General features: G+C 45.3%; 1 long non-coding RNA gene across 1 annotated transcript; it reads left to right on the top strand.

Moving 5' to 3' along the window:
- The first annotated feature begins 2,597 nt into the window (after positions 1 to 2,597).
- On the top strand, positions 2,598 to 8,474 carry LOC109688005 (uncharacterized). Its single transcript, XR_002212539.2, has 4 exons — positions 2,598 to 2,663; positions 6,203 to 6,306; positions 7,260 to 7,370; positions 8,185 to 8,474. It is a non-coding gene; the product is annotated as an uncharacterized lncRNA (long non-coding RNA).
- Positions 8,475 to 10,337: the final 1,863 nt, after the last annotated feature.

The following is a 10,337-nucleotide window of genomic DNA, read 5'->3' as shown; positions in this document are numbered from 1 at the left end:
GGGTGGAGTCTCTCAGTCTTGGAACTCCAGTGTCCCTGTTCCTGGCCAGTCATGGTCAGACAGTAGAATTGGAGAATTTGACGGTAGCCCCTAGAGTAGGGCTCTGAGCACCTGCATGTATGCATCAGCCAGGGAGATGGTAGGAAGCAAAGAAAAAAGGCCTCTCTTTGGTCTCTGAATGAGATGCCCACAAAATTCACCATTCAAAAGGTTTAAATAATGAAGCACCTGTATCTTCTAGGAACTACAGTGCCTCTCGGTTCTGAGCTAGCAGGGAGGGGGCTCAAAATGTTCTACTTTCCTTTGGGTTGTCACACCCTTCTCCCCAACATGGGTGGTCAAAAGACACACCTCTGACCAGCCCTCCTGTTCCAAAACTAGCAGCTTGTTAAGCCTCCAAGTCCAGTGCAGCCTCACTGACAATTGAGCACATGCTAGTTAAGATATAGGTGACATCCTCACACTGACCACCTTTCAACACTGGCCTAGGAAGCATGCAACAGTAAGGGTATGCCTGGGTGGAGTGGGCGGGGAGGTGACCAGTTGGCTTGTAGCTGGGCCTCTCCTCTTTTTTTGGCGGGACTGGGGTTTGAACTCAGGCCTTCACACTTGCAGAGCAGGTGCTCTACTCCTTGAGCCACACCTCCAGTCCAGAAGGGCTCTCCTTTGGCTGTCTTCTTATAACCTAGGTCTCCCAGGCCCAGAAGCTAAGCAACTGTCTCCTCCCTTCTGGAATCACACACAGATATCATCACACTTCCTGTTTCATTTGATCTAAATCTGTACTCTCTGATGTGGGAGCTGCTAGGCACATGTGGCTACTGAATGCTTGAAATGTGGCCAGTCAAGAGTGGAATGCTGTAAATATGCAGTACACACGGGGTGTAAAAGATTTTGTAGAGATGCCTGTAATCCTAGCTACTCAGGAGGCAGAGATCAGGAGGATCGTGGTTCGAAGCCAGCCCAGATAAATAGTTTGGAGACCCATCACAAAAAGGGCTGTCAGAGTAGCTCAAGAAGGCCCTGAGTTCAAGCCTCAGTGCCACAAAAAATTTTTTTACATTTTTGTAGAATTAAAATAATTTATTAATTACTTTATGGCCAGCAAGGTGATACACAGCTGTAGTCCCTGCCACTCAGAAGGCTGAGGCCAGAGGATCACTTGAGCCTTGAGTTCAAGGCCAGGCTGGGAAACAGCAAGACCCATGTCTCAAAAGCAAACAAAAATATATATTGCTTACATGCTGAAATACTCCATAGGATAAATAAAACATTAAAATTAATTTCTCTCTTGCTTTTTAAAATGTGGCTACTAGAACATCTAGAATTACATGGGTCACATATTTGCACAGAATGGTGCTGACCTAGATCCTGACTTCACACCTCACGGCAAACACCACATACCAAGTGTAATGTGGGTTGTGCCATCTGATGTCTCCACTTTAGCAAGTCCAGCCTGTCAGAAGGGGACTCCACCACAGTGGCCCAAGCCAGGAACTGGGACTGGCACTCTCCAGTCCTGTGTTCAGACATGGCCCTGCTCCAGTCACAGAGGCTACAACTAGAGGTACAAGTGGAGAGTTTGCAAGCAGGTGTTCTGCGGTTTCTTCAAGGCAGGGGTTTTATTCTCAAGTGTTTAAGGACCAGGCTGACTCATTGCAGAACAATTAGATTTTTCATCTTACCACAATTAAAAGTAAATTTTAAAAGAATTGTTTTCTCACCCAAACTGAAATAAAATTAAATAGGATTATGAGATAAATTGCAGAGAAAAACTGAGCTGGACTTAAGATAGTTCCCTTTTTCTGGAGGTGAGTCAACCACTGAAACACTGCAGTGGAAAAACTGGGACGTCTGTCTCATCGGGTCTTCGAATCACTGCAATGTTCCTAGTCCTGTCTGTGAAGTCTTCCCTGGGAGACTTAGGGTCACGTGTCCTTGGCAAAAAAGGGAGTAAAGGAACACCTCCATCCCAAACCTGTCTTAAGGCAGGAGCTATGCTGCCTGTTTTTGTAGAGCCAGTGGACTAAGAAGGGCTTTTATATTTTTAGGTGGTTTGAGAAAAATCACAAATTGTAAGGGTTAAGTTTTCAGTGTCCATGAACAAAGTTTTACTGGAACACAGCCACCTTCATTCCTTTGTAATTGTCTGTGGCTGCTTTTGTGCTACAATAGCAGAGCCCAGTAGTCAGGGCTGAGACCGCATGGCTGCAAAGCATAACTATTTACTTAGTGGCCTTGACGAAGTTGGCCGACCGCTGCTCCCTGGCGCTGTCCCTCTACCCGCTGGGCTGCAGCTTTACAGGCCCACGGGAAAACAAGCCCAGACGCCCGGGGGCGCCGATGGAGCCCCACCGAGCAGGGAGGTGGCTGGGAAAACCAGGGAGGCCCCCTCAGGTGACAACGATACCGCTCTCGGTGGGTCTCGGCAAAAACTTCCCAAATTGGGCGTTGTCGGAATAGAACACACCAGTAGGACCCGCCCAGGTGGTTCTAGGAAAGCGCATGCGCAGACGCCCGGCCGGCTCGGCGCTCGAGGGAGGCGGGGCAAGCAGGGGAAATGGGAGGGGCCATCCTGCGGGGGCGGGGCGAGCTGCCCCGCGCCGCAGACCCAGGAAAGGCTCCTTTCCACTTGTGCGCAGCCGCGGGAACCCGAGGACCAGGTAGAAAGACAAGCTGCAGGGCGGGGCTGACGTACCAATGTTGTTTTCTCTGAGCCTCTGTGAGCCTCAAACAACCGAGAATTATTTTTCTTTGCTTGGCTGGGGATGGAACCCGCGAATTCACAAATGCTAGGCAAGTGTTCCACCACTGATCGTCACTCCAACCTAAGAATTTTTTTTTTTGGCAGTGGTACTGGGGTTTGAACTCAGGGCCTCGTACTTGCTAGGCAGGCGTACCACTTGAGTCACGCCCTCAGCAGAAAGTTTAAAAGTTGAACTACAAGCTATCCTTTATCCAGTCGTGCAGTGCGCGCCTGTAGTCCCAGTTACTCCAGATGCTAGGCGTGAAGATCCTAGACCTCGGGTCTGGAAGACCAACCCTCGGCAAAACAAAAGAGTGTGCTCCTTTTAAATAGCAAAATTTCAGTGCTTTTAGTACATCCACAAAGTTGTCCAACCACAACAACTCTTTAACTGAGACTATTTTCATCATCCCAGAAAAAAATCCCTATCCATTAGCAATCATTATCCATTCCTTTCTCACCCTTGCTAATTACTACTTTCTGTCTCTCTGGATTTACCTATTCTAGACATTTCATGTAAATGGAAGCATAGAATAGATGGTCTCTTGTGGCTGGCTTCTTTCACGTAACATAGTATTTTCAGGGTTCATCCACGTTGTAGAGTGTGTCAGTATTCATTCCATTGTATGGCTGAGTAATGTTCCAGTGTGTAGATATACCACATTTTGCCTATCCATCCATGTGTTGCGCTGTTTCTGCCTTTCGGCTATTTGAATAATAATACTGCTTTCCGTGTGCATGTACAAGGTTTTTGATTCTGCTTTTTGAGGCAGGGTCTCATTATGTACCCCAAGCTGGCCTCAAACTCACAGTCCTCCAGCCTCCTCCTCCACAGTGCTTGATTACAGATTGGGCCACCACCCCAGGCCTGGGAATGTTCATTTTTTTTAATCATTGAAGTTTACGTTTTTTTTTCCTTTGGACACATTCTGTAGGTTTTCTTTTTTTTATTATTATTGTTTTATTATTCATATGTGCATACAAGGCTTGGGTCATTTCTACCCCCTTCCCCCACCCCCTCCCTGTAGGTTGTCTTTTTAGTTCCTTATGAAAAGTATCCTTTGAAGCACAAATATTTTAAATTGTGATAAAGAACAGATTTTTTGTTTGTACAGTGAGATTCTTGCTGGAGTTAGCATTTCCCTACAGAAAAATAAAGGTACATTACATTTCACTGGGTATTGTATGTGTAATATTGATGTTATTGTTACAACATATTATACAACAACACACATATTAAGAATCAATATTTCCAGAGCAAACAATATTAGAAGGAACCAAGTGGTGGTACAGCCCTGTAATCCCAGCTACTCAAGAGGTGAAGTCCAGCATAGTACAAAGCCAGCCCAGGGCAAAAACAAGAGAGTCTTTCAGAAAAATAACTAAAAAGCCAAAAAGGGCTGGGGGCATGGCTCAGTGTGGTAGAACACCTGCCTAGCAAATGTGAGGCCCTGAGTTCAAACCTCAGTACCACACACACAAAAAAAGATACAAGTATACAAGTATAAAATAGGTAAAAATTCTAGCCCATGACTGTGGTCCCAGCTACTAAGCTACACAGAAGGCTGAAGCAGGAGTATTGCCTGCATCTAGGAGTTCAAAAACCAGCCTTGGAAACATAGCAACCCTATCTAAAAAAAAAAAAGAAGAAAGAAAAAACTCCTTGCCTAGCATGCATGTGTGAGGCCCTAGCATGAGAGGGAAAGGTAGGGAATATTCTGCAAAATGTCACCCAAAAAAAAAAAAGCCTAGAAGCAAAGGACAATGAAGTAGCTGTGAGCTCTGAGAACTGGCATTCAGCTCCTTGGAAGAAGAGTTGATTCCAGGTCAGGGGCAGGAAATACTTGGAATGCACCTGGAACATACTGTGCCAGAAAGCAAAGATACCAAAGAATGGGGTAGCAGCGAAAAGACATCAGCAAGATTAATGAATGCATTGAAACATTGAATATTAAAAAACAAAAAAGGTATCACTAAAGAGGATACTAAAGAGGAAGTTCGAGAGGAGCTAGAGGAAGAGACAGCATTGCCTGCTGTCTCCCAACTGAAAACCAGCAGGAGGCATTTGCCCCTCCTTTCTGTGCAAACTCGGCTTTCTCTGCTTTCAGAGTTGCCAGATTATTTAGCTGGTAAAAGATGTTTCTTTTTTTGTTTCTTTTCTCTCGCTCTTTTTTTTTCTTCTTCTTCTTTTTGGTGGTACTGGGGTTTGAACTCAGGGCCTCATGCTTGCTGAGCAGGTGTTCAACCACTTTTGTTATTTTTTCAAATAGTATCTCACTCTTTTATGCCAAGACTATGATCCTCCTGATCTCTGCCCCACAAGTAAGGCCACAAGACATGATACGTCCCCTGCAAGGATGCACCATTTATGTTTCTACCTAGAGGTGGAACCTGACTAAACCCAGCTTCTAGAGCCAGCACCCATTTGTACAGGAGTGAATTTACACCCAAGCAAGCCAGCACACAGGTTCAGAGTGCAGGAGATTCTAGTGGAACATTCACCTAGTCTCTTCAACTGCTCAGTGATTTATCTGGTAGGGGATGGGGGAATATTGTTTACTTTTGATTATATCCTTTTTTTTTTTTTTTAATAAGTGGTACTGGGGTTTGAACTCACGATAGGCAGGTGCTCTTCCACTGGAGCCACTCTGCCAACCCAATTAGATCCTTAACAGAATTAACAACCAAATGTAACCAATGGACCTTGATTGAAAAAAATGAAAGAAGAGAAGAAAAGGGAAGAGAAAAAGAAGGGAAGCAAAGAAGAAAAGTGGGGGAGGGAAAAGAAAAAAAACAGTAAAAGATTTTTGAGGGCTCAGGGATAGCTCAGCAGTAGAACACTTGTTTAGCATGCGGAAGGGTTCAATTCCCAGCATAGAAAAAAAAAAATTTTTTTGAGACAGTGAAATCTGATTATGGATTTGGTGTCAGATGATATTAAAGAATTGTTAATTTTGTTAGCTATAATAATGACATTAGGGTTTTGGAGGTAAAAGCTCATAATTTAAGTTTAAAGACACATATAAGTATGTAAGTTTGAAATGACATGATGTTCTGGGTTTACTTGAAAATGTGTTAGCCCAGCTGAGCAGGGTGGTGAATAGGTGGGGAGTAGGGACTGGCTGGTGAGGCGGGGTCCTGCACAGCCTTCTCAGAGCTTTTGGAGTTGACACTTTGTTCCAGGTTATGACTGAGCTAGAGGCAGCCTTCAAAAGAGAGTGTAGAGTGCACGCCAACATTGGGGCAGTGTCGTTGGAACTCAGGACAGGGGTGTGCTAGAAGTGAAGTTCAGTGGTAAAGCATTTTCCTAGCAAGGCCCTGGGTTCAATCTCCAGCACTGCAAAAAAAAAACGAAAGGAAAGGAACAAGGACCAAAGTGAGAGAGTTCTGGGTACAGGTATATACAACCAGTTGGCTTTGTTGTTTCTTTTTTGTTTGTTTGTTTGTTTGACACAGGTCTGACGATGTAGCTCAGACTGGCCTCCAACTTGCTGTGTAACCCAGGATTGCCTTTATCTCATGCCCCTCCTGTCTTAGCCTCCTGAGTGCTGAAATTACAGGTATGTGTCACCATACCTAGCTGACTTTCTTTCTTGCTTACCTTTTTTCTTTTTCCTTTTGGTACTAGGGTTTGAACTCAGGGCCTTGTACTTACTAAGCAGGTACTCCACTACTTGAGGCACACCTCCAGCCCTCTCTCTTAGCCAATATTACTTGCAAGCCTGTCATGTGGTAGACTCTGCTCTGGGCTTTAGCCATATACCAGGGGACACAACAAAGTCCCTGCCATCATGGAGCTGTCAGCCCAGTGGAGGAAACACATGAAAAGCAACTAGGTTGGGCTGGGGATATGGTGTGGCTCAAGTAGTAGAGTTCCAGCCTAGCAAGCACAAGGCCCTGAGTTCAAACTCCAGTACAACAAAACCACCACCACAACAGAAGAAAATAAAAAACAATATAAAACAAGCAAGGGGAAAAAAAACAACAAACAAGTAAGGGGGGCATGAATATAGTAACAGTATCAGGAATTGTATGTAGACATGAATGCTGTATTAGTTTCTTCTTTTTTTTTTTTTTTTTTTTGTGGTACTGGGGCTTGAACTTAGGGCCTAAACCTGAGCCACGCCACCAACCCTTTTCTTGTGATGAGTTTTCTTGAGATAGGGTCTCACAAACTATTTGCCCAGGCTGGCTTTGAACTGTGATCCTCCTGATCTCTGCCTCCTGAGTAGCTAGGATTACAGGTGTGAGCCACCAGTGCCCAGTGGTATATTAGTTTCTTATGTCTGCTGTAGCAAATATAATGGCTTCAAACAGGCTCATTATTATCTCACAACTGTAGGTCAGATGTCTGATGGGGGCATCACTAGGCTGAACGCTAGTGTGGGCAGGGCTACATTCCCTTCTGGAGGAGAATGTGTTTCCTGGCCTTCTCTGGTTTCTAGAGAGTATTGTGTGCTTTGGCTGTGATCTTCATCCTTTAACTTCTCTCTCTTTTTTTTTTTTTTGGCAGCACTGGAATTTAAACTCAGGATTCAGGGCCTCATGCTTGGTAGGCAGGCATTTTTACTGTTTGAGCCACTCCACCAGCCCCATCCTTCATCTTCAGAGACAGTAATATGAGGTAGATGCCTTCACACTTTATGCCACTGTGACTTTTTTTCGTGGTCACATGTTCCTCTACTGTCCTTTGCCTCTCCTTTCCACTTTGAAGGATCTTTGTGGATACCATTGGGCCCCTTGAAATAGTCCTGAAAAATCTTAGTTTAAGACCAACTGATTAGTGACCTTGATTCCCCAGGCCATGTAACCTAGCTCCTGGGCCCCGATGATTAGGATGTGGGTGCATCCAGGGACCTGATTCTGCCAAGCACAGATGGGGACAGAGCCAGGAGAAACAGGTGGGAGTGAGATGCAGAGCTTGATGTGAGGCTGAGAAGGAGAAAGTGGCCCAGGTGTGCTGTGGGGGTCCCAGGGGGACGCGCTGGGACTGCAGAGAATCTATGCCAGAAAACCCTGGGGAGGCTGTGAAAGCTCAGATGCATCCTGAGGCCTGGTTGGGGTTGGCCAAAACTCAGATGTTATGAAGGGGAAAAAGAGGGGCAGCACTGAGCAAATCAATCCTTCCAGCATATTTTTTTCTTTTTTGGGGGTACCAGGATTTGAACTCAGGCTCTCATGCTAATAAGCATGAGAGCCACTCCACCAGCAAACAGCATTTCTTGAGCGTCAAGGTTACTAGGTGCTCTGCAGCACAGGATGGGGCTGGGCTGCCTCACTGGGGCATGGGTCTGTCTGCAAACGTTCAGGGTATGGGGTCTGCCCTCTGAGGTATGTTTGTTTGATTTTTTGCAGTGCTAGGGATTAAACTCAGAGCCTTGCGATTGCCACATGAGTCATGACCCCAGTCATAATACAGTTTTTCTTTTTCTTTCCAGTACCGCAGAGGAAACTTTAATCAAATTCTCAAAAGGTCTTGGAACCTACAAAAAGTTAAATGTTAGCTGGGCATGGTGGTATATGCTTGTAATTCCAGTATTCAGGAAGCAGAGGCAGGAGGATCACAGTTCAAGACCAGCCTGGGTTACATAGTGAAACTCAGCCCCAAAATAAATTGTAAAAGGGCTGGGGGGGGGTGTAATTAGTGACAGAGCACTTGCCTGGCATGCGCAAGACTCTGGGTTCAACTCCCAGTACCAGAAGAAATAAAAAGTGCTTGGAATGTAAATGCTGCAGTGGTTTTGGGTAAGAGTTTGACAGTTCCCCAGGGAATGGAAAACATGGGCATACAAAAACTTACACATGAGCCAGGCACAGGTGGCTCAAGCCTGTAATCCTAGCTACTAAAGAGGCAGAGATCAGGAGGATTGTGGTTTGAAGCCAGCCCGGGGAAATAGTTCCTGAGACCCTATCTTGAAAAAAATCCATCACAAAAAGAAAAGGGCTGGCAGAGTGGCTGAAGTGGTAGAGCACCTGCATAGCAAGCATGAGGCCCTGAGTTCAAACCCCAATACCACAAAACAAAACAAAAAAAACCTTACACGTGAATGTTCACAACAGACAAACTATAAGCTATCCAAATGTCAATATCTCATGAATACATGAACAAAATATTCCATACAATGAAATATTTTTCAGGCATATAAAAATAATGGAGTTTTGTTACAAGCTGTTGCAGGGATGAACCTTGAAGTGAAATGAGCCAGACAAATATATGAGGCTGATACTGGATTGCTGATCCCAAGTTTGTGCTTGGCAAAAGATGCCAGACCAGTAGTTAAGAGTTAAGCAAGCACAACGTTTATTGAAAGGACAGAAAAGCTCCCTGCATGGGGGGACTTAGTGAAACAAAGCTACACCTTAGTATAGTTTAAGTGTAGGAGTGATAGAAGACTCTGCCTGACGTAGGTCACCTCTTCTACCTTGAAACTGCATTTGAGATTGGATGTCATCTAGTTGACTTCGACCAGCTGGCCACCCCTCTCCTTATCGAACTGGAAATTCTGGGAGGGTCTGGTCAGCTCCCTTGGCCTTGAGGCCCACCATTTATACCTATAGCTACCGTTTGCTATCTTGGTGGGAGGTTTGCTGTGTTACTTTTCTTGAGGCGCCTGCTTCTCATCTCTGTAGATGTTTGTTTTCAAAGATGTTTTCCTGCCTCCCTTATCTAGGATAAGACAGCTGTATTTCATTATCTTGGTGAGAGTCCTGCTTCACTCCTCAGAGGAGCCTGCTCCTCATATCTCCTTAGATGTTTACTTTTAAGGATGCCTTCCTGTCTCCTTTATCTAAGACAGTCACTTCTGTTATTTGCTCCCCTCACAAGTCCACAAGTCCACTTCTAGGAGGTGCCTAGAGAAGTCAACTTCCTAGAAACAAAAGTAGAATGGTGGTTGCCAGAAGCTGAGAGGGGGAAGATGAGAAGTGAAAATTAATGGGTACTAGGTTTCTTCTTGGGGTAATGAAAATGTTCTAAAATAAACTGCAGGGTGAGGGTCTAGCTTGATGGTAGACCACGTGCCTCGCATGTACAAGGGACTGGTTTGATCCCCAGCACACACATACAGACACACACACACACACACACACTGTAAAATAATTTTAAAAATAATGCCGGGTGTCAGTCATTCCAAGCTACTCTGGAGGCTGACATCCGGAGGATCTCATATCAATGAGGCCAACCTGGGCAAAAGGTTTTCATTACCCTCATCTCAACAGAAAAAAGCTGGGCATGGTGGCGCATGTCTGTCATCCCATCAATGGCAAAAAGCCATTGATCAAGGTCCAGGCAGACCCGGGCAAAAAGTGAGACCCCATCTCCAAAATAACCAGAGCAAAAAGGGCTGGAGGGGTGGCTCAAGTAGTAGAGCACCTGGCTAGCAAGTGTGAAGCCCTGAGTGTGAGCCCAGCCATAACAACTGGGGTTTGAGACTGGGTGGCTTAAACAACAGGAACTTATTTCTCACTGCTCTGGAGGCTAGAAAGTCCAAGATCAAGGAAAGGACCGGGGTGGGGGGCTGGAAAGTGATGCTGCTGTGTCCTGTGGCCTTGGTGCATGCGTAGGAAGAGATTTCTCCCTCTTCTTCGAAGG

This window comes from Castor canadensis, chromosome 11, assembly GCF_047511655.1.
Source record: "Castor canadensis chromosome 11, mCasCan1.hap1v2, whole genome shotgun sequence".
Classification (NCBI taxonomy): domain Eukaryota; kingdom Metazoa; phylum Chordata; class Mammalia; order Rodentia; family Castoridae; genus Castor; species Castor canadensis.
Note: the sequence above shows the minus strand (reverse complement) of the source record. Positions and strands in the feature narration are given on the sequence as shown.